Raw genomic sequence first — 20,451 nt, 5'->3', positions numbered from 1 at the left:
TTTGAACGACATGCTGAAAATGCCACTTTGCCTTAGCGGACTTCATCTGTGACTAAACTGCATATATCGTATTTTATTCATGTATGTAAATCATATTGGGGATTGTGTTTCAAGAACTATACATATCATCAAAGGCTTGTGAAATCAACACACTCGGCGACAATCTGTACAAACACGTGTTGCTTGGATGACAGCAGGACATCGGTGCAGAGGAGTGGTTTCGTCATCGCTGAGTTTGTCTCACTTCTCATTGGCCGGGGCATGTCCCGGAAATTACACAATCTAAATATTTGTCATTTGCCCAGCATGTGTTCAGCTATCATCAATCAAATGTTATTTGATCCTGAATGGGTGTTCTATTTTTAGAAACCGTGTTCTGGGTAAAAAGAAGGGGGCTGAAATATTCGCCTTGTCTTATCCAGTGTTCAGATAAGTATGGCGGAAATTATGCAATTTACGCCTTTACAAAATAGTTGTCATACTTTTTACTTTATTTTAATAAGTCAAGGGTGTGGAATTAAAACCAGATTGATTAATTGGTAACAGATCAATATTTTATCCATTGTCACAGATATATCAGTATATTATATAGTAAATAATGGGTGAAGATGCATTGGGGTTTAAGTTCTCACTTCTCTTTGAAAGGGAAAGGGGGTTATTTCCTATGTGTTAAAGATCTATAAAAGCATGTGTGTCTATCACAGAAACACCCATCGAAGGCGTTAACACAATCATGCGGCTGTTCCGATGAACCAATTTGTTACGACTAATAACTTAAGCATTTTCCTGTCTCATAAACCATAACTAGACGCAACACGTTATGTTTTTAAAGGATATAATACATGTTTATAAAAGGAATTCTGATTAACTTATCTTACTTGCTTCAGTTCAACCCCATAATGCAGTCACAGAGTGAGTGAATGAGTTTGGTTCACTGCTTTGAACAGTGTTTCAGTAATACCACGACATGTCAGCTTGCTGTGAGAGGAAAGCCCGACGCGATGTAGGTCTTAGACGTTTTCGACTTTGGTGAAGCCGTTCCAGACGAACGCCCGTTAACAACATACATCAGGTACTGATGAAGTTGGCACGGTGTAAAAAACAACAAAGATGCATGCCACACCTCAAGCACAACTCTGTCTATCTTCCACAGTCAACATTAATCCGTGACGCGATCCCCTTGATCTGTCAATAGGCCTTTGTTCCCCCAGCCACGATCCCTATCAGGTCCCCTCGGGCTCCAGCCCCTCCTCTCCCACCCCCCGTAATCCTCCTCCACTATTGCGCAACGTCCCAACGTGAATCAAGACCCCATAATGACAAAATGTTCCCGTGATTGTGACTCCTTCATTGTTTAACAACACCGACGATCCGTGACGAACTGCAACCGTATCCTATCAGGGTAACCCTAATGGAAGACAGGTTCAATGCGTTAGGGATGCGCGGAGGGAGGTTGTGGCAAGTGGACCTGTTTTGTTGAGTTCAATGTTATTTTTCACTAGTATCGCTTGTAATCACTATATTCTTCCGGCCTACCATTGAATTTTTTTTATATGTGTCCCCTCAAAAAGAAATGTTTATGTTATTTGTCGTATTTGCTCACCAGCCGACCAAACATTTGGAACACACTGAGCGTGTTCCCATGTACGTTATGATACCAACAAACAACGTTCGGAAAAACGACGACCAACACTCGGAAAACGTCGAAGTAATGCATGTTGTGTTTTTCCGAGTGCTTATTCGTATACAGCATGTGGTTTCACGAGCGAACTCTATGTATACGACACTTTTGATTGGGATAATCGGATATGACCACAAAGTATTCCTGTCAAAAGTGGAGTAGTATATATTTCAGCTATTTGAACGTTTGATATGACAATTCGACAAATAACATAACATTTCTTTCTTTTTGGACACTGATTGTTTTTTTCATGATAGACCTTTCTATATGTTTTCTTGATCATTGCTTCTGCTGAATGTTTATTTCGATAGCGTGGTCGATCAGGTGGTCAGGCTCGGTGACTTGCTTGATAGCGTGGTCGATCAGGTGGTCAGGCTCGGTGACTTGCTTGATAGCGTGGTCGATCAGATGGTCAGGCTCGGTGACTTGCTTGATAGCGTGGTCGATCAGGTGGTCAGGCTCGGTGACTTGCTTGATAGCGTGGTCGATCAGGTGGTCAGGCTCGGTGACTTGCTTGATAGCGTGGTCGATCAGGTGGTCAGGCTCGGTGACTTGCTTGATAGTGTGGTCGATCAGGTGGTCAGGCTCGGTGACTTGCTTGATAGCGTGGTCGATCAGGTGGTCAGGCTCGGTGACTTGCTTGATAGCGTGGTCGATCAGATGGTCAGGCTCGGTGACTTGCTTGATAGCGTGGTCGATCAGGTGGTCAGGCTCGGTGACTTGCTTGATAGCGTGTCCTCGTACCCCGACGGCGTGAACCGTTGCTCACAATATCGATCACTGGAATATCTGGTCCATATTCGATTATTTACAGGCCGCAGTCATATAACTGAAATACTACTGGGTTCGGCGTTAAACAACAAACGAAACATGTTATGTAGACACTAGTACTAGCAAGATTGACCGAAGTCTTCAAACAGCAAACTTTGTCTGCGAAATCAAAGTCTGGTATTTAGTAGTTATCTGGTACCACATACATGTAGTTTTCTTCATAATTAGACCACCTCCGTGGTCTTGTGGTAGAGCGTCCGCCCGGAGAGCGGAAGGTCCAGGGTTCGATCCCGGGCCGCGTCATACAAAAAGACGTTAAAAGATTGTACTTATTGTTACCCTGTCTGGCGCTCGGCATTAAGGGGCTAAAACAAGGACTGGTCGGCTCGGAGTCAGTATACTGTGTCTGAGTGGGGTATTCATGTTAAACTGCGGCATGGTATCTCAGAGAGCTAGCACTATAAATCGGCATCAGTCCGGACAAGTACAAGCAGCCACACACACACATACACGTGCATGCACGTCGCTATATAAGTGCAATAATCTTGGACGCGACGTTAAACCCAATTTCACCTCACCTTCTTCATAATTGACTGTAATGAGGATCGGGTTGTTGTAATGCTTGACCTGGCTGATTGCTATCAGTGAGTGAGTTGGGTTTAACGCCGCTTTTAATAGTATTCCAGTTATATCATGGCGTGTCAGCTAATGTAGGGGGAAAGCCCGAAATGATGCAGGTCTCAGACGTTTACCACTTCGGTGAAACCCACGGGCACGAGTATGGTGCTGACAAACCTAGAAACATAATCGGGATTCGAACCCACAGTCATAGGCTTCTGGCATGCTCAAGGGACCCAACTCTGCACAGAGAATCGCGACGCCTTAGACGACTGGGCCACCCGTTCCACCCTGATTGCTATCAGCGTACCCCTATGTCGTTGACGGCAGCTCTCTATATCAACCACTGCTGTCCCTGGCTCAGAGTCGATTATTTACAGGTCGCTGTATTACTGGAATTTTGCCGTGTGCGGTGTTAAGTAACACCCCACGCAGTCTCCAAGCTTGAATCTAATTTATTGCATTTGCACAAATACTTAATGTATGCATCCGACCGTGAAGCTATCTCAGCGTAAATCCCACGATTCAAATGCTTCTGGTGATCTCCATATAAAAGATACAATCCAACGTTATGTAACTGCTGACATTTCACACGTAGGCATGCTTAATGGCAGTCTTGGGGATAGTGGTGGTCCAGGGTGCCGTTGTACAAAACAACCTTAGCACTGCGACAGTCGTAAGCAAGGAGGTGGGTTGGCAAATAGTTGTACAAATCACTTGTTCCCAACTTGATTCAAATAAAACTGTCTGGCTACGGCACTGGTAAGTCTATGTTAAAGAATGGGAGTTACGATCACCTAAGCGCTATGATCGCTTTGTACAACGGCACCCAGGCCTCTACAGTTCCGCAATTTGCTGTGCAGAGTTGTGTCCCTTAGGTGTTCGAGAAGTCTGTGGTAGGGTTCGAATCCCTGTTCCCGTGTTTATGTTTCTAGTTTTGTCAGCACAGTACTCGTGAGTACGGGGTGGTAAACGTCTGAGACCTACATCAGATCGGGCTTTTCGTCCACATTAAGCTGACACGACTTGAAATACTGTTCAGAGTGGAACTAGACTAGCTCACTCATGACAGTCCCCAAAGCTACAACAGAAATTAACTGAAACAGGCATTCGTGATATTCAAACTATGTTTCCATTAAGTCTAAACCCGATCAGTACGCAGCCAAGTGGTTAAACTGTACACTCGTCACACCAAAGGCCCGGGGTCGATCCCCCCTCATGGGTACCATGTGCGAAGTGAATGGTGTTCTCCAGCAGTGATATTGCTGGAATATTGCTAAACGCCACGTAAAACCACCCCAACTCATCCAAAACAGCACAACCATGTTAATGTAGACGGCACCAATACCAGTGCCCTATCTCCCAGACCCAAGAGAATAAATTGTTGAATAAATCCAACTCAAGTCTAGAATGATTCGGCAAGTCTGGAATGCCTCAGCATAAGCTCATGGAATTAAACACTGTTCTGGGCTCTATTTGGATTTCACTTTTTATCTTGTAGATATATACTCTTTTTTTAATAATTTTATTTCTGGAACCTTCATGTTTGTTTACATTTCCAGTAAAATCGTCCTGATTGACGAATCGAGTATAATCGAGCTTATATGTATTACAATTGTTTTTCCATTTAATCTATTATGATAACAAATTCCAAATTTTTTAAGCTCTATTTCATCACCCAGTGACTGAAAATGATAGAAATAAATGAAAACGAAAATCAATGTGTATTTTTCATAATTTGGGTTATTAAATCCTAGCATCAACAGTATATTCTGATTGTTTTAATCCCTTTAAAACTTCTCAATAACTTTTAGTCAATCAGACGGAAAAAAATTAGTAAAATGACTGAAATATTTTGGCGTTCTGTGAATTTGCCAAATTGGAGATTTCAGTCATTTTACACATTGACTGTAACACATGTATATGTAGACGTTGCAAGCAGTTATCCGCCAGATATAAGGTCATACCGTTAACGTAATGGTTAATGTGGCAAAATAATAAGACGAACAATTCTCACCGAGATTTTTCAACATTAATATTAAACTGCATACTCAGTACTGTGATTTATAAGTTCTTTCTGTTACACATTCTAAAACACGCGGAGACTACAATTCGAAATAAAACAAATTGGTCATAGAAAGGACTGTGGTACGACATCCCTTTGATGAGATCGCTTTAACATTGTATCTGCCCAACTGACCTCGATATTTGAATACGTTGTAACTTGCACTCGTCATTAAGGTTGCCATTGATACCAACTTCATCCAGTTTAGTTTAATTACATGCGGTTTAGATCTGGTAATAACGGCCCCCAGTACCAATTAGACGGTGTAGGTTGACTAAACGTACAACAGACACTAATCAGACGGTCTAGACTAGACTAATTGTTTGCGAGGCATTGTTCTGGGCTTTACAACAGACTAGATACGGGGAACCATCTAACTGTTATTTAGGAGATTTCCCATCCTCCAGTTACTATAGAGGTTAGCTTCAAGAAACTTGACCCGTTTTCGGCTGTATTCATTTGCTGTTCCCAACGATATACACTGATGCAAATATGAAAGTGTGAGCGAGTTGGGTTTAACGTCGCTTTTAATAGTATTCCAGTTATATCACGGCGTGTCAGCTTAATGTGGGAGCAAAGCCCGAAGTGATGCAGGTCTCAGACGTTTACCACTTCGGTGAAACCCACGAGCACGGGTATGGTGCTGACAAACCTAGAAACATAATTGGGGCGAACCGGGATTCGAACCCACAATCATAGGTTTCTGGCGTGCCCAAGGGACGCAACTCTGCACAGCAAATCGCGGCTCCTTAGACGACTGGGCCACCCGTGCCCCACAAATACGAAAGGGAATACATACGAATATTTCAAAATAAAGTTTACAGCTGTGTACAGTATAAACTACTTATATGAATAGTATACATATAAAAGTATTATTAGTCGTGTATGTTTTAGTATCGTAAATATAAATTCTTAGGAACACAAATTGTATTCCGTGAGCCTTTGGCGTAGGAATACAACGCCCGAGTGAACCGACCCATTTATTAGTTAGTGCCAAATGTGCAATCAGGTTGGTTTACACAAGCAGTCATACATCGGATAACATCTATTTGAACGTTTTGGGAATGTTAAGGGATGAGAAATATGTAAAATGTGTATAAAATCGATGGGTGATAAATCGATCTCGGTCTCGAGAAAATAGAAATAGTATAGCTAAATATTACATATTTGGAAAGACAAAAGAGACATGGATAGATTGACGACAGATACATATAGGCAGAGATTGATGGGGGTACTAACGTTATTCCATGCCAGATTAACGGCCATGGTTACAGATGCAGTAGGGGCCACGGGTGGCCCAGTCGTCTAAGGAGCCGCGATTCGCTGTGCAGAGTTGCGTCCCTTGGGCATGCCAGAAACCTATGATTGTGGGTTCGAATCCCGGTTCGCCCCAATTATGTTTCTAGGTTTGTCAGCACCATACCCGTGCTCGTGGGTTTCACCGAAGTGGTAAACGGCCGAGACCTGCATCACTTCGGGCTTTGCTCCCACATTAAGCTGACACGCCGTGATATAACTGGAATACTGTTAAAAGCGGCGTTAAACCCAACTCACTTACTCACTCACTATAGATGCAATGAAAACTGCAAGCACACGGAAGGGACATTGTAAAGTTCTACACTCCATCGGATCCCCGACGGTCATTTCCCCATTCCTTATAACTCCTCCCCCACACACCCTTCCTTCAGTTGGCTAAGGGCAGCAGAGACGCCCCACATGCCCATGACGTAATTGACTTCAGATGGCCCATTAACCGCCAACATGTTAATTCCCACGTCAAACACACAGTTGGTCACGCAAGAGTCAGCAAACACTGATCTGTGACCGGGGATCAGCCGTGACTTTCGCTGACTCCAATTGGCTCCAGGCTCCATACTGAAGAATGCACCGGCATCCACGGCGGCGACATCAAACGGCACAGATGACAAATTGGATCAAGATGCACTGTCGCCCCCTTCCATCATATATTAGGACTAACAGGTAAAGCTAATGGGAGGGTTTGGACGGTTTTTCAAACGCCACCTCTAAGAAAGGGCCCTTTGGGGCAATAAAAGTAGGGATTTAAACAACAGGTTACACATTTTAGTAGGGGCTTAGAGCTGTTGACCTGGGGCCCATAAACTTCGGACGACTTCAAGACCAGAGCGTCCAAACATGAAAAGGAAAGGGCTAGTTTGGGTGTTACGAGAAACATTGGGTCGCCTCCTTTAGATACGCATGGCAGATGATGTTAGAAAATGTCATATGTCTTTTTTAATATTTTTTCTTTTAAAATTATTTGTAAAAATAAGTCTTGTTACAAATCTAATTCAAAACTAGATCCCGCCTTAAGAGACGGAGTTTAAATCCAAGTGATTCAGAATACTTAGTCATTCAGACCCTGAAACATGTATATCCAATACAGCCACCATACAATATTTGGCAGGTGTAGATTACTGCAGTTTCAGGGTCAGTATAAATCTGATAACAAATCTGAAAACGAAGAAAGTCTCTTGGCTCCTTTTTATTATAAGATAAGATAATTAACAACTGTTTTATTTCTGTAAAATATCTTCATTTCAGAGACTAGATGTCAGTCTACAGAATACTGCGAACCGAGTTAACCGGTCCAGAATAACAAATTTCGGATTAACCAAGGATGGACACAAAGTTTGTTATTTGTTTGTTTGTTTTTTTGTTTTTTAATGCCCCACTCAGCAATGATACAGCTACATAATGGCGGTCTATAAATAATCGAGTCTGGACCAGACAATCCAGTGATTGATATCATGAGCATCGATCCACGCAATTGGGATATGACATGCATCAACCAAGTCACCAAGACTTTTCCCGGAACAAAGTAATATCTTCTTGATGATAGTACTCAAAAGTCTTTGAGGACCTCCTGATAGTGAAGGAGTCAGGACTAACAAGGTTTCGCTGTTTTCGTGTTTTTCCTCTGTTCTGCTCTGACCCAAAGCGTCTCAAGTATGTTTACAAATTAGCGTACATTATATCGTAAAGTGTAATCGCGTACATTTCAGGCTGAATGATTGACAAGCCGTATTGCCCTCAAATTTCCTGACCCCGGGCCACCCTGGCTGTAGAACTATCTTACCCTCGATCTGGGCTGAAGAGCAATATATCACTAAATAGGCCATGAATGCTATTGATATCTTGGAGCGCATACACGGTTAACGGTAGTGTTTTGATAGGATTGTAAGTTCGATCCCATTAGAGTCCAGTTCAAAAGTTCGATGCTAGATACAAATCTTAATTCATTAAGTTTCGGGCTGGGGTTGGGGGTCACCAGGTTAACAGTTTTCTAACTAACAATGGTCGTTTCAGGATTTTTTTACAGTTCAAGTCAATAAATAACATCTCTAATGGTTATATCTTAACCCTGAAAATTGTGAGCAACATTATCGTGAGATGTGAGTATATACCATTTCCAAAATCTTCCTTGGTGTGTAAGGTTACACAAAACCAAATTTTTTCTCATAGACTTTTGTTGTAACGTTTCGTTTGTTGTTAAATAACTAGGTATTCAACAGTCATAACATGTGCATGGTTGCACAGTGTGGCCTTTAAGCTGCAATGAAACACACGGTTTGGCTAGCCTAGCCAGTTCCTTTTCCGACTACAGGAAGCTAAACACACCGACCCCTCCTCACCAAACGTCCCCAGCAACGGCACTAGTCACTACGTTTAAAGACAACACAAACTGTTATATAACCTGGTCAGTTTTAATAGATGTACATTTAAAAAACATAAAGTTCTTACACAATATCATCCAATCACACTTGCCAGATTTCTCAGTCTACACTTAAAACCGATACTGATTTGGCTCCACAACTTCCCCGTTAAATGTTTTCATAAGTTTTATGCAGTGTGTAATGAGTTCTGTGTTTTTCGTTCTGGAAATTTCTTGAGCACAACTGAGGTTTGAAGTAACATTTTTCAATTCCTCCGAATCATATTATGCCCATGTCTGCCAAGCGTCGTTGATGTGACGGCCACCACCGCGATGGTGAGTGAGTGAATATACCGCTCTCATCAAAGCATTCACACTATTATGTGCTAAACAGAAATCAATAAAAGAGGGATTGGCAAAATGTACCAGGGAAACGAACCCGGATCTTCGACATGACGAGCTGACACTTTCACCATCGCCTCCATCTTACCAGCAACAGCTTGAAGCCGAGTGACAATAGCGCAGGTCAACATTGACCAGGTGGTCACAAGGACAGTGGACACAGCTGGGCATCCTCTGTAGGTTAGATAACCAACTGTGACGGCAAATAGTGGCTCCCTCAATAAATATCATGTCTAGCTTATGCCAGACATCATTCAATCATGACGCCCACGGGAAACTCATGGCCAATAAAATGAATAATCTAGACATCATTTAGCGTAAGCATGAACTGACGGAGATGCATTTGTTAATGGGTGATTTTATTTTAAAACCAGCAGCATACTACGGAATGGAAGAGTGTCAGGTATCGAACAGGACCAAACCCGTGGTCAATAGTGTGAAGTACTGTCAGATAATGACAGCCCGGTCAACCACCATCTATCTTCGTAGTGTTTCAGTCGGGTCTCATTCAAACTCGGAGTAGCAGTTCCGATTTATTGACCAGGGACGATTATAAACATTTGTATTTGCACTGTGTTTTTATCGCATGGATCCAATTACCACATAATATGGGCGAATGAGTTAAAATTTAACGTAGTAACAGCCGACTGAAATAATCAATAGTAGTTAGTACCATTTACAATAGCAGCTCAATTCTCAAGACTCTAACACAACACTCCTGCAATGCAACCTTGAGTAGGATTCCCTGGAAACAGAACTGTTTTTTTATTGGAATGCCTAGCGCATCTCTGGAAAGACAAGGGGCCTATTATAGCTAGTCTAGAAAAACTATCGAACTGGTCTGTTTATTGGAATGCGATGTACACCTCAAGAAATAGAAGGAACCCAGTCTAGACAACCTGTCGTCTGCCTGTGTGTGGTCACGTGACGAAGTTCATCGACACACGTGGACAGTGTTGAAACTTGCGTAACCTGACGTCATCGTGGACATGACACATCTTTGCAACAGCCGACGAGCCTGGCGTCCAACTCACGCCAACGTAATATCTCCCCTCATATACAATACAGGGAGGTCGGCAGGCGGGGCTATCGTGTAGAGTCTTTGTACTATTTATTAGCCCCTTCCGGGAATAGAAGGCAGAGCACCTTCTGTTGCGCAACAAGCTGTGGAGTAAACAAAGCTGGGTTGTGCAGGTGAGAGTGGTTCTAATAGGGAACGTTGGAGAGGGACTTGGATTGTCCGAGCTTTGGACGTAGATAAACGTTGCGGTCACACTTAGGTTGTATCAGAAAAGGGTAGAGGTCATCGGGCCAGGTCGATCTGATAGGCTGATAACATTCAGGACTTCCCCGTCAAGGTAGCAGGCTGGTAGTCGGGTAATGGATGTCGTGTTTGTAGGCAGACCGATCATCGTTGTTCACGCTGGCGGATTGACAGATGGGGTTTGGATGAAGCTAGAGAGATGGCAAGACGAGTAAATAAGGTCTTCGTTTTCTTCAGCAGTATTGCAGCTGTAATATAGCAAGACACATCCTGATTGGGTTTGACACATTGTAATATTGTCTGGATTCGAACCCGAATATTTTTAGGTGAATGCATGCATGTTGTGTAACGCCGCACTCTGCAATATGCCAACTATATGAGGGTAATCTGTAATTAATCGAGTCTGGACCAGACAGTCAAGTGCTTGACATCATGAGCATCGACCTACGCAATTGGGATACATAGACATGCATAAAAGCAAGTCAGCGAGCCTGACCACCCTGTCCCGTCAGTCGCCTTTTACGACAAGCATGGGCCGCTGAAGACCAATTCTTACCGGAAATCTTCACGGGACCCAGCTGTATCTGGACGGCCTGTACAGCAGAGAGTAGGGACGTGACAGGTTTCCTGGTATGCCCCATGTTTGTCGTACTAATCGGTTGAAAAGAGTAGCGGTTAGTTGGTATGGAATCTGGCATTGTATCCCGATTGCGTGGATCTGCGTGGTTGCTCAGCTGTCATACATTTGTTTTCTGACCCATATTATTAACTGCATAATGAGGCATAAAACAATACTCGCAGATTTGTTTTTTCTCAGGAATAACACCTGGATGTGATGAGAGTGGTGGGAGGCAGAACTGGGTAGAGAATGAAGAGACACCGACAGAGAATGTGGAGAGTGTTGTAGGCAGAGATACCTACCAATATAGAAGATAGAGATACATGTACAGAGAATGTGGAGAGTGTTGTAGACAGACAGACATGCCAATATAGAAGAGTGAGATACATGTACAGAGAATGTGGAGAGTGTTGTAGACAGAGACACATGTACAGAGAATGTGGAGAGTGTTGTAGATAGAGATACATGTACAGAGAATGTGGAGAGTGTTGTAGACAGAGAGACATGCCAATATAGAAGAGTGAGATACATGTACAAAGAATGTGGAGAGTGTTGTAGATAGAGATACATGTACAGAGAATGTGGAGAGTGTTGTAGACAGAGAGACATACCAATATAGAAGAGTGAGATACATGTACAAAGAATGTGGGGAGTGTTGTAGATAGAGATACATGTACAGAGAATGTGGAGGGTGTTGTAGGCAGAGAGACATGCCAATATAGAAGAGTGAGATACATGTACAGAGAATGTGGAGAGTGTTGTAGATAGAGATACATGTACAGAGAATGTGGAGGGTGTTGTAGGCAGAGAGACATGCCAATATAGAAGATAGAGATACATGTACAGAGAATGTGGAGGGTGTTGTAGACAGAGAGACATGCCAATATAGAAGATAGAGATACATGTACAGAGAATGTGGAGAGTGTTGTAGATAGAGATACATGTACAGAGAATGTGGAGAGTGTTGTAGACAGAGACATGCCAATATAGAAGATAGAGATACATGTACAGAGAATGTGGAGGGTGTTGTAGATAGAGATACATGTACAGAGAATGAGGAGAGTGTTGTGGACAGAGCGACATGCCAATATAGAAGAGTGAGATACATGTACAGATAATGTGGAGGGTGTTGTAGACAGAGAGACATGCCAATATAGAAGATAGAGATACATTTACAGAGAATGTGGAGAGTGTTGTAGATAGAGATACATGTACAGAGAATGAGGAGAGTGTTGTGGACAGAGCGACATGCCAATATAGAAGATAGAGATACATGTACAGAGAATGTGGAGAGTGTTGTAGATAGAGATACATGTACAGAGAATGTGGAGGGTGTTGTAGACAGAGAGACATGCCAATATAGAAGAGTGAGATACATGTACAGAGAATGTAGAGAGTGTTGTAGATAGAGATACATGTACAGAGAATGTGGAGGGTGTTGTAGATAGAGATACATGTACAGAGAATGTGGAGGGTGTTGTAGGCAGAGAGACATGCCAATATAGAAGAGTGAGATACATGTTCAGAGAATGTTGAGAGTGTTGTAGACAGAGACACATGTACAGAGAATGTGGAGAGTGTTGTAGACAGAGATATCTACCAATATAGAAGAGTGAGATACATGTACAGAGAATGTGGAGAGTGTTGTAGATAGAGAGACATGCCAATATAGAAGAGTGAGATACATGTACAGAGAATGTGGAGAGTGTTGTAGACAGAGATATCTACCAATATAGAAGAGTGAGATACATGTACAGAGAATGTGGAGAGTGTTGTAGATAGAGAGACATGCCAATATAGAAGAGTGAGATACATGTACAGAGAATGTGGAGAGTGTTGTAGACAGAGAGACATACCAATATAGAAGATAGAGATACATGTACAGAGAATGTGGAGGGTGTTGTAGACAGAGAGACATACCAATATAGAAGATAGAGATACATGTACAGAGAATGTGGAGAGTGTTGTAGACAGAGAGACATGCCAATATAGAAGAGTGAGATACATGTACAGAGAATGTGGAGAGTGTTGAAGATAGAGATACATGTACAGAGAATGTGGAGAGTGTTGTAGACAGAGACATGCCAATATAGAAGAGTGAGATACATGTACAGAGAATGTGGAGAGTGTTGTAGACAGAGATACATGTACAGAGAATGTGGAGAGTGTTGTAGACAGAGATACATTTACAGAGAATGTGGAGGGTGTTGTAGATAGAGATACATGTACAGAGAATGTGGAGAGTGTTGTAGACAGAGATATCTACCAATATAGAAGAGTGAGATACATGTACAGAGAATGTGGAGAGTGTTGTAGACAGAGATACATTTACAGAGAATGTGGAGGGTGTTGTAGATAGAGATACATGTACAGAGAATGTGGAGAGTGTTGTAGACAGAGATATCTACCAATATAGAAGATAGAGATACATTTACAGAGAATGTGGAGAGTGTTGTAGACAGAGATATCTACCAATATAGAAGATAGAGATACATTTACAGAGAATGTGGAGGGTGTTGTAGATAGAGATACATGTACAGAGAATGTGGAGAGTGTTGTAGGCAGAGATATCTACCAATATAGAAGATAGAGATACATGTACAGAGAATGTGGAGAGTGTTGTAGACAGAGATATCTACCAATATAGACGATAGAGATACATTTACAGAGAATGTGGAGGGTGTTGTAGATAGAGATACATGTACAGAGAATGTGGAGAGTGTTGTAGACAGAGATATCTACCAATATAGAAGATAGAGATACATGTACAGAGAATGTGGAGGGTGTTGTAGGCAGAGATATCTACCAATATAGAAGATAGAGATACATGTACAGAGAATGTGGAGGGTGTTGTAGGCAGAGATATCTACCAATATAGAAGATAGAGATACATGTACAGAGAATGTGGAGGGTGTTGTAGGCAGAGATATCTACCAATATAGAAGATAGAGATACATGTACAGAGAATGTGGAGAGTGTTGTAGATAGAGATACATGTACAGAGAATGTGGAGGGTGTTGTAGACAGAGAGACATGCCAATATAGAAGAGTGAGATACATGTACAGAGAATGTAGAGAGTGTTGTAGATAGAGATACATGTACAGAGAATGTGGAGGGTGTTGTAGATAGAGATACATGTACAGAGAATGTGGAGGGTGTTGTAGGCAGAGAGACATGCCAATATAGAAGAGTGAGATACATGTTCAGAGAATGTTGAGAGTGTTGTAGACAGAGACACATGTACAGAGAATGTGGAGAGTGTTGTAGACAGAGATATCTACCAATATAGAAGAGTGAGATACATGTACAGAGAATGTGGAGAGTGTTGTAGACAGAGAGACATACCAATATAGAAGATAGAGATACATGTACAGAGAATGTGGAGAGTGTTGTAGACAGAGACATGCCAATATAGAAGAGTGAGATACATGTACAGAGAATGTGGAGAGTGTTGTAGACAGAGATACATGTACAGAGAATGTGGAGAGTGTTGTAGACAGAGATACATTTACAGAGAATGTGGAGGGTGTTGTAGATAGAGATACATGTACAGAGAATGTGGAGAGTGTTGTAGACAGAGATATCTACCAATATAGAAGAGTGAGATACATGTACAGAGAATGTGGAGAGTGTTGTAGACAGAGATACATTTACAGAGAATGTGGAGGGTGTTGTAGATAGAGATACATGTACAGAGAATGTGGAGAGTGTTGTAGACAGAGATATCTACCAATATAGAAGATAGAGATACATTTACAGAGAATGTGGAGAGTGTTGTAGACAGAGATATCTACCAATATAGAAGATAGAGATACATTTACAGAGAATGTGGAGGGTGTTGTAGATAGAGATACATGTACAGAGAATGTGGAGAGTGTTGTAGGCAGAGATATCTACCAATATAGAAGATAGAGATACATGTACAGAGAATGTGGAGAGTGTTGTAGACAGAGATATCTACCAATATAGACGATAGAGATACATTTACAGAGAATGTGGAGGGTGTTGTAGATAGAGATACATGTACAGAGAATGTGGAGAGTGTTGTAGACAGAGATATCTACCAATATAGAAGATAGAGATACATGTACAGAGAATGTGGAGGGTGTTGTAGGCAGAGATATCTACCAATATAGAAGATAGAGATACATGTACAGAGAATGTGGAGGGTGTTGTAGGCAGAGATATCTACCAATATAGAAGATAGAGATACATGTACAGAGAATGTGGAGGGTGTTGTAGGCAGAGATATCTACCAATATAGAAGATAGAGATACATGTACAGAGAATGTGGAGAGTGTTGTAGATAGAGATACATGTACAGAGAATGTGGAGGGTGTTGTAGACAGAGAGACATGCCAATATAGAAGAGTGAGATACATGTACAGAGAATGTAGAGAGTGTTGTAGATAGAGATACATGTACAGAGAATGTGGAGGGTGTTGTAGATAGAGATACATGTACAGAGAATGTGGAGGGTGTTGTAGGCAGAGAGACATGCCAATATAGAAGAGTGAGATACATGTTCAGAGAATGTTGAGAGTGTTGTAGACAGAGACACATGTACAGAGAATGTGGAGAGTGTTGTAGACAGAGATATCTACCAATATAGAAGAGTGAGATACATGTACAGAGAATGTGGAGAGTGTTGTAGATAGAGAGACATGCCAATATAGAAGAGTGAGATACATGTACAGAGAATGTGGAGAGTGTTGTAGACAGAGATATCTACCAATATAGAAGAGTGAGATACATGTACAGAGAATGTGGAGAGTGTTGTAGATAGAGAGACATGCCAATATAGAAGAGTGAGATACATGTACAGAGAATGAGGAGAGTGTTGTAGACAGAGATACATTTACAGAGAATGTGGAGGGTGTTGTAGATAGAGATACATGTACAGAGAATGTGGAGAGTGTTGTAGACAGAGATATCTACCAATATAGAAGATAGAGATACATTTACAGAGAATGTGGAGAGTGTTGTAGACAGAGATATCTACCAATATAGAAGATAGAGATACATTTACAGAGAATGTGGAGGGTGTTGTAGATAGAGATACATGTACAGAGAATGTGGAGAGTGTTGTAGGCAGAGATATCTACCAATATAGAAGATAGAGATACATGTACAGAGAATGTGGAGAGTGTTGTAGACAGAGATATCTACCAATATAGACGATAGAGATACATTTACAGAGAATGTGGAGGGTGTTGTAGATAGAGATACATGTACAGAGAATGTGGAGAGTGTTGTAGACAGAGATATCTACCAATATAGAAGATAGAGATACATGTACAGAGAATGTGGAGGGTGTTGTAGGCAGAGATATCTACCAATATAGAAGATAGAGATACATGTACAGAGAATGTGGAGGGTGTTGTAGGCAGAGATATCTACCAATATAGAAGATAGAGATACATGTACAGAGAATGTGGAGGGTGTTGTAGGCAGAGATATCTACCAATATAGAAGATAGAGATACATGTACAGAGAATGTGGAGAGTGTTGTAGATAGAGATACATGTACAGAGAATGTGGAGGGTGTTGTAGACAGAGAGACATGCCAATATAGAAGAGTGAGATACATGTACAGAGAATGTAGAGAGTGTTGTAGATAGAGATACATGTACAGAGAATGTGGAGGGTGTTGTAGATAGAGATACATGTACAGAGAATGTGGAGGGTGTTGTAGGCAGAGAGACATGCCAATATAGAAGAGTGAGATACATGTTCAGAGAATGTTGAGAGTGTTGTAGACAGAGACACATGTACAGAGAATGTGGAGAGTGTTGTAGACAGAGATATCTACCAATATAGAAGAGTGAGATACATGTACAGAGAATGTGGAGAGTGTTGTAGATAGAGAGACATGCCAATATAGAAGAGTGAGATACATGTACAGAGAATGTGGAGAGTGTTGTAGACAGAGATATCTACCAATATAGAAGAGTGAGATACATGTACAGAGAATGTGGAGAGTGTTGTAGATAGAGAGACATGCCAATATAGAAGAGTGAGATACATGTACAGAGAATGAGGAGAGTGTTGTAGACAGAGAGACATACCAATATAGAAGATAGAGATACATGTACAGAGAATGTGGAGGGTGTTGTAGACAGAGAGACATACCAATATAGAAGATAGAGATACATGTACAGAGAATGTGGAGAGTGTTGTAGACAGAGAGACATGCCAATATAGAAGAGTGAGATACATGTACAGAGAATGTGGAGAGTGTTGAAGATAGAGATACATGTACAGAGAATGTGGAGAGTGTTGTAGACAGAGACATGCCAATATAGAAGAGTGAGATACATGTACAGAGAATGTGGAGAGTGTTGCAGACAGAGATACATGTACAGAGAATGTGGAGAGTGTTGTAGACAGAGATACATTTACAGAGAATGTGGAGGGTGTTGTAGATAGAGATACATGTACAGAGAATGTGGAGAGTGTTGTAGACAGAGATATCTACCAATATAGAAGAGTGAGATACATGTACAGAGAATGTGGAGAGTGTTGTAGACAGAGATACATTTACAGAGAATGTGGAGGGTGTTGTAGATAGAGATACATGTACAGAGAATGTGGAGAGTGTTGTAGACAGAGATATCTACCAATATAGAAGATAGAGATACATTTACAGAGAATGTGGAGAGTGTTGTAGACAGAGATATCTACCAATATAGAAGATAGAGATACATTTACAGAGAATGTGGAGGGTGTTGTAGATAGAGATACATGTACAGAGAATGTGGAGAGTGTTGTAGGCAGAGATATCTACCAATATAGAAGATAGAGATACATGTACAGAGAATGTGGAGGGTGTTGTAGGCAGAGATATCTACCAATATAGAAGATAGAGATACATGTACAGAGAATGTGGAGAGTGTTGTAGACAGAGATATCTACCAATATAGAAGATAGAGATACATTTACAGAGAATGTGGAGGGTGTTGTAGATAGAGATACATGTACAGAGAATATGGAGAGTGTTGTAGATAGAGATATCTACCAATATAGAAGATAGAGATACATGTACAGAGAATGTGGAGATTGTTGTAGACAGAGATACATGTACAGAGAATGTGGAGAGTGTTGTAGACAGAGATATCTACCAATATAGAAGATAGAGATACATGTACAGAGAATGTGGAGATTGTTGTAGACAGAGATACATGTACAGAGAATGTGGAGAGTGTTGTAGACAGAGATATCTACCAATATAGAAGATAGAGATACATGTACAGAGAATGTGGAGAGTGTTGTAGATAGAGATATCTACCAATATAGAAGATAGAGATACATGTACAGAGAATGTGGAGATTGTTGTAGACAGAGATACATGTACAGAGAATGTGGAGAGTGTTGTAGACAGAGATATCTACCAATATAGAAGATAGAGATACATGTACAGAGAATGTGGAGATTGTTGTAGACAGAGATACATGTACAGAGAATGTGGAGAGTGTTGTAGACAGAGATATCTACCAATATAGAAGATAGAGATACATGTACAGAGAATGTGGAGAGTGTTGTAGGCAGAGACACATGTACAGAGAATGTGGAGAGTGTTGTAGATAGAGATATCTACCAATATAGAAGATACAGATACATGTACAGAGAATGTGGAGATTGTTGTAGACAGAGATACATGTACAGAGAATGTGGAGAGTGTTGTAGACAGAGATATCTACCAATATAGAAGATAGAGATACATGTACAGAGAATGTGGAGAGTGTTGTAGATAGAGATACATGTACAGAGAATGTGGAGAGTGTTGTAGACAGAGATATCTACCAATATAGAAGATAGAGATACATGTACAGAGAATGTGGAGAGTGTTGTAGGCAGAGACACATGTACAGAGAATGTGGAGAGTGTTGTAGACAGAGATATCTACAAATATAGAAGATAGAGATACATTTACAGAGAATGTGGAGGGTGTTGTAGGCAGAGATATCTACCAATATAGAAGATAGAGATACATGTACAGAGAATGTGGAGAGTGTTGTAGATAGAGATACATGTACAGAGAATGTGGAGAGTGTTGTAGGCAGAGACACATGTACAGAGAATGTGGAGAGTGTTGTAGACAGAGATATCTACCAATATAGAAGATAGAGATACATGTACAGAGAATGTGGAGAGTGTTGTAGGCAGAGACACATGTACAGAGAATGTGGAGAGTGTTGTAGACAGAGATATCTACCAATATAGAAGATAGAGATACATTTACAGAGAATGTGGAGGGTGTTGTAGGCAGAGATATCTACCAATATAGAAGATAGAGATACATGTACAGAGAATGTGGAGGGTGTTGTAGACAGAGATATCTACCAATATAGAAGATAGAGATACATGTACAGAGAATGTGGAGAGTGTTGTAGATAGAGATACATGTACAGAGAATGTGGAGAGTGTTGTTGACAGAGATACCTACCAATATAGAAGAGTGAGAGATATGTACAGAGAAGGATATTGACACAGAAAGTGAGAGAGTGTTTGATTTGATGAGATACGTTGACAAAGACTTTGGAGAGGGCTATTGCTATTGAATAGAATATTCCTACTGTGCTTTGACATAAACACAGGGGAATGTTTGTCGCAGATGCGTCAGTGTGCATCTATTGGACCGCAATCGGCCTATGCTGTTGTCACTCCAACGGTGAAGACGTCAATGTACAGCGACCAGACTTCACCATGAAGCTAATGGGAGCTGAGAAACCATTTGAATGTACACAGATCAGTTAATTTTGTCACGCGTTTTGAGGATTCTTGCGCTCACTTGCCTCTCATGTCCCAGGTTAGAACTGGTCCTCAGCAACCTATGCTGGTCGTACTTAATAGTGGTCAGGCTCGGTGACTTGTTTGATGGCGCGCCATCGTACACCGACGCACGGTATTCCAGGGCTCCTTTCTATTTTAAATAATAAGACAGTTTAACCCCCAAGAAATATTATTTCTGAAAATAAATGGTAGTAAACGCGCAATACAAATAGACAAATTAACAATGATTTTCTTAATTGTATCATCACTATTTCTTAGGATTATGGAAAAAGTTTTGGTCGCTTTTGCATGAATTAGGCGGATACCGTTATCAAATATTGTGTATGAAAAAGGCTTCACCGTGCAGTACACATCTAGGTTACGCTGCATGGTGTTATATCAATATTATATATCCTTCCTGTGGGCAGTATTAAACGATTGAGAACCAGAACAAAACAAACGTGACAACGGACAAACCAACCAAGCAGAACAAATCAATGCCCACAAAGCGATCATGACGCGAGACAACTAAACAGTACTCAACTTGACCCGGTAGTCAAGGCGCGTGAGTCTCAAGTGGCCCAT

Source organism: Haliotis rufescens, unplaced genomic scaffold (assembly GCF_023055435.1).
Source record: "Haliotis rufescens isolate VD_foot unplaced genomic scaffold, xgHalRufe1.0.p SCAF_2, whole genome shotgun sequence".
Lineage (NCBI taxonomy): Eukaryota > Metazoa > Mollusca > Gastropoda > Lepetellida > Haliotidae > Haliotis > Haliotis rufescens.
Note: the sequence above shows the minus strand (reverse complement) of the source record.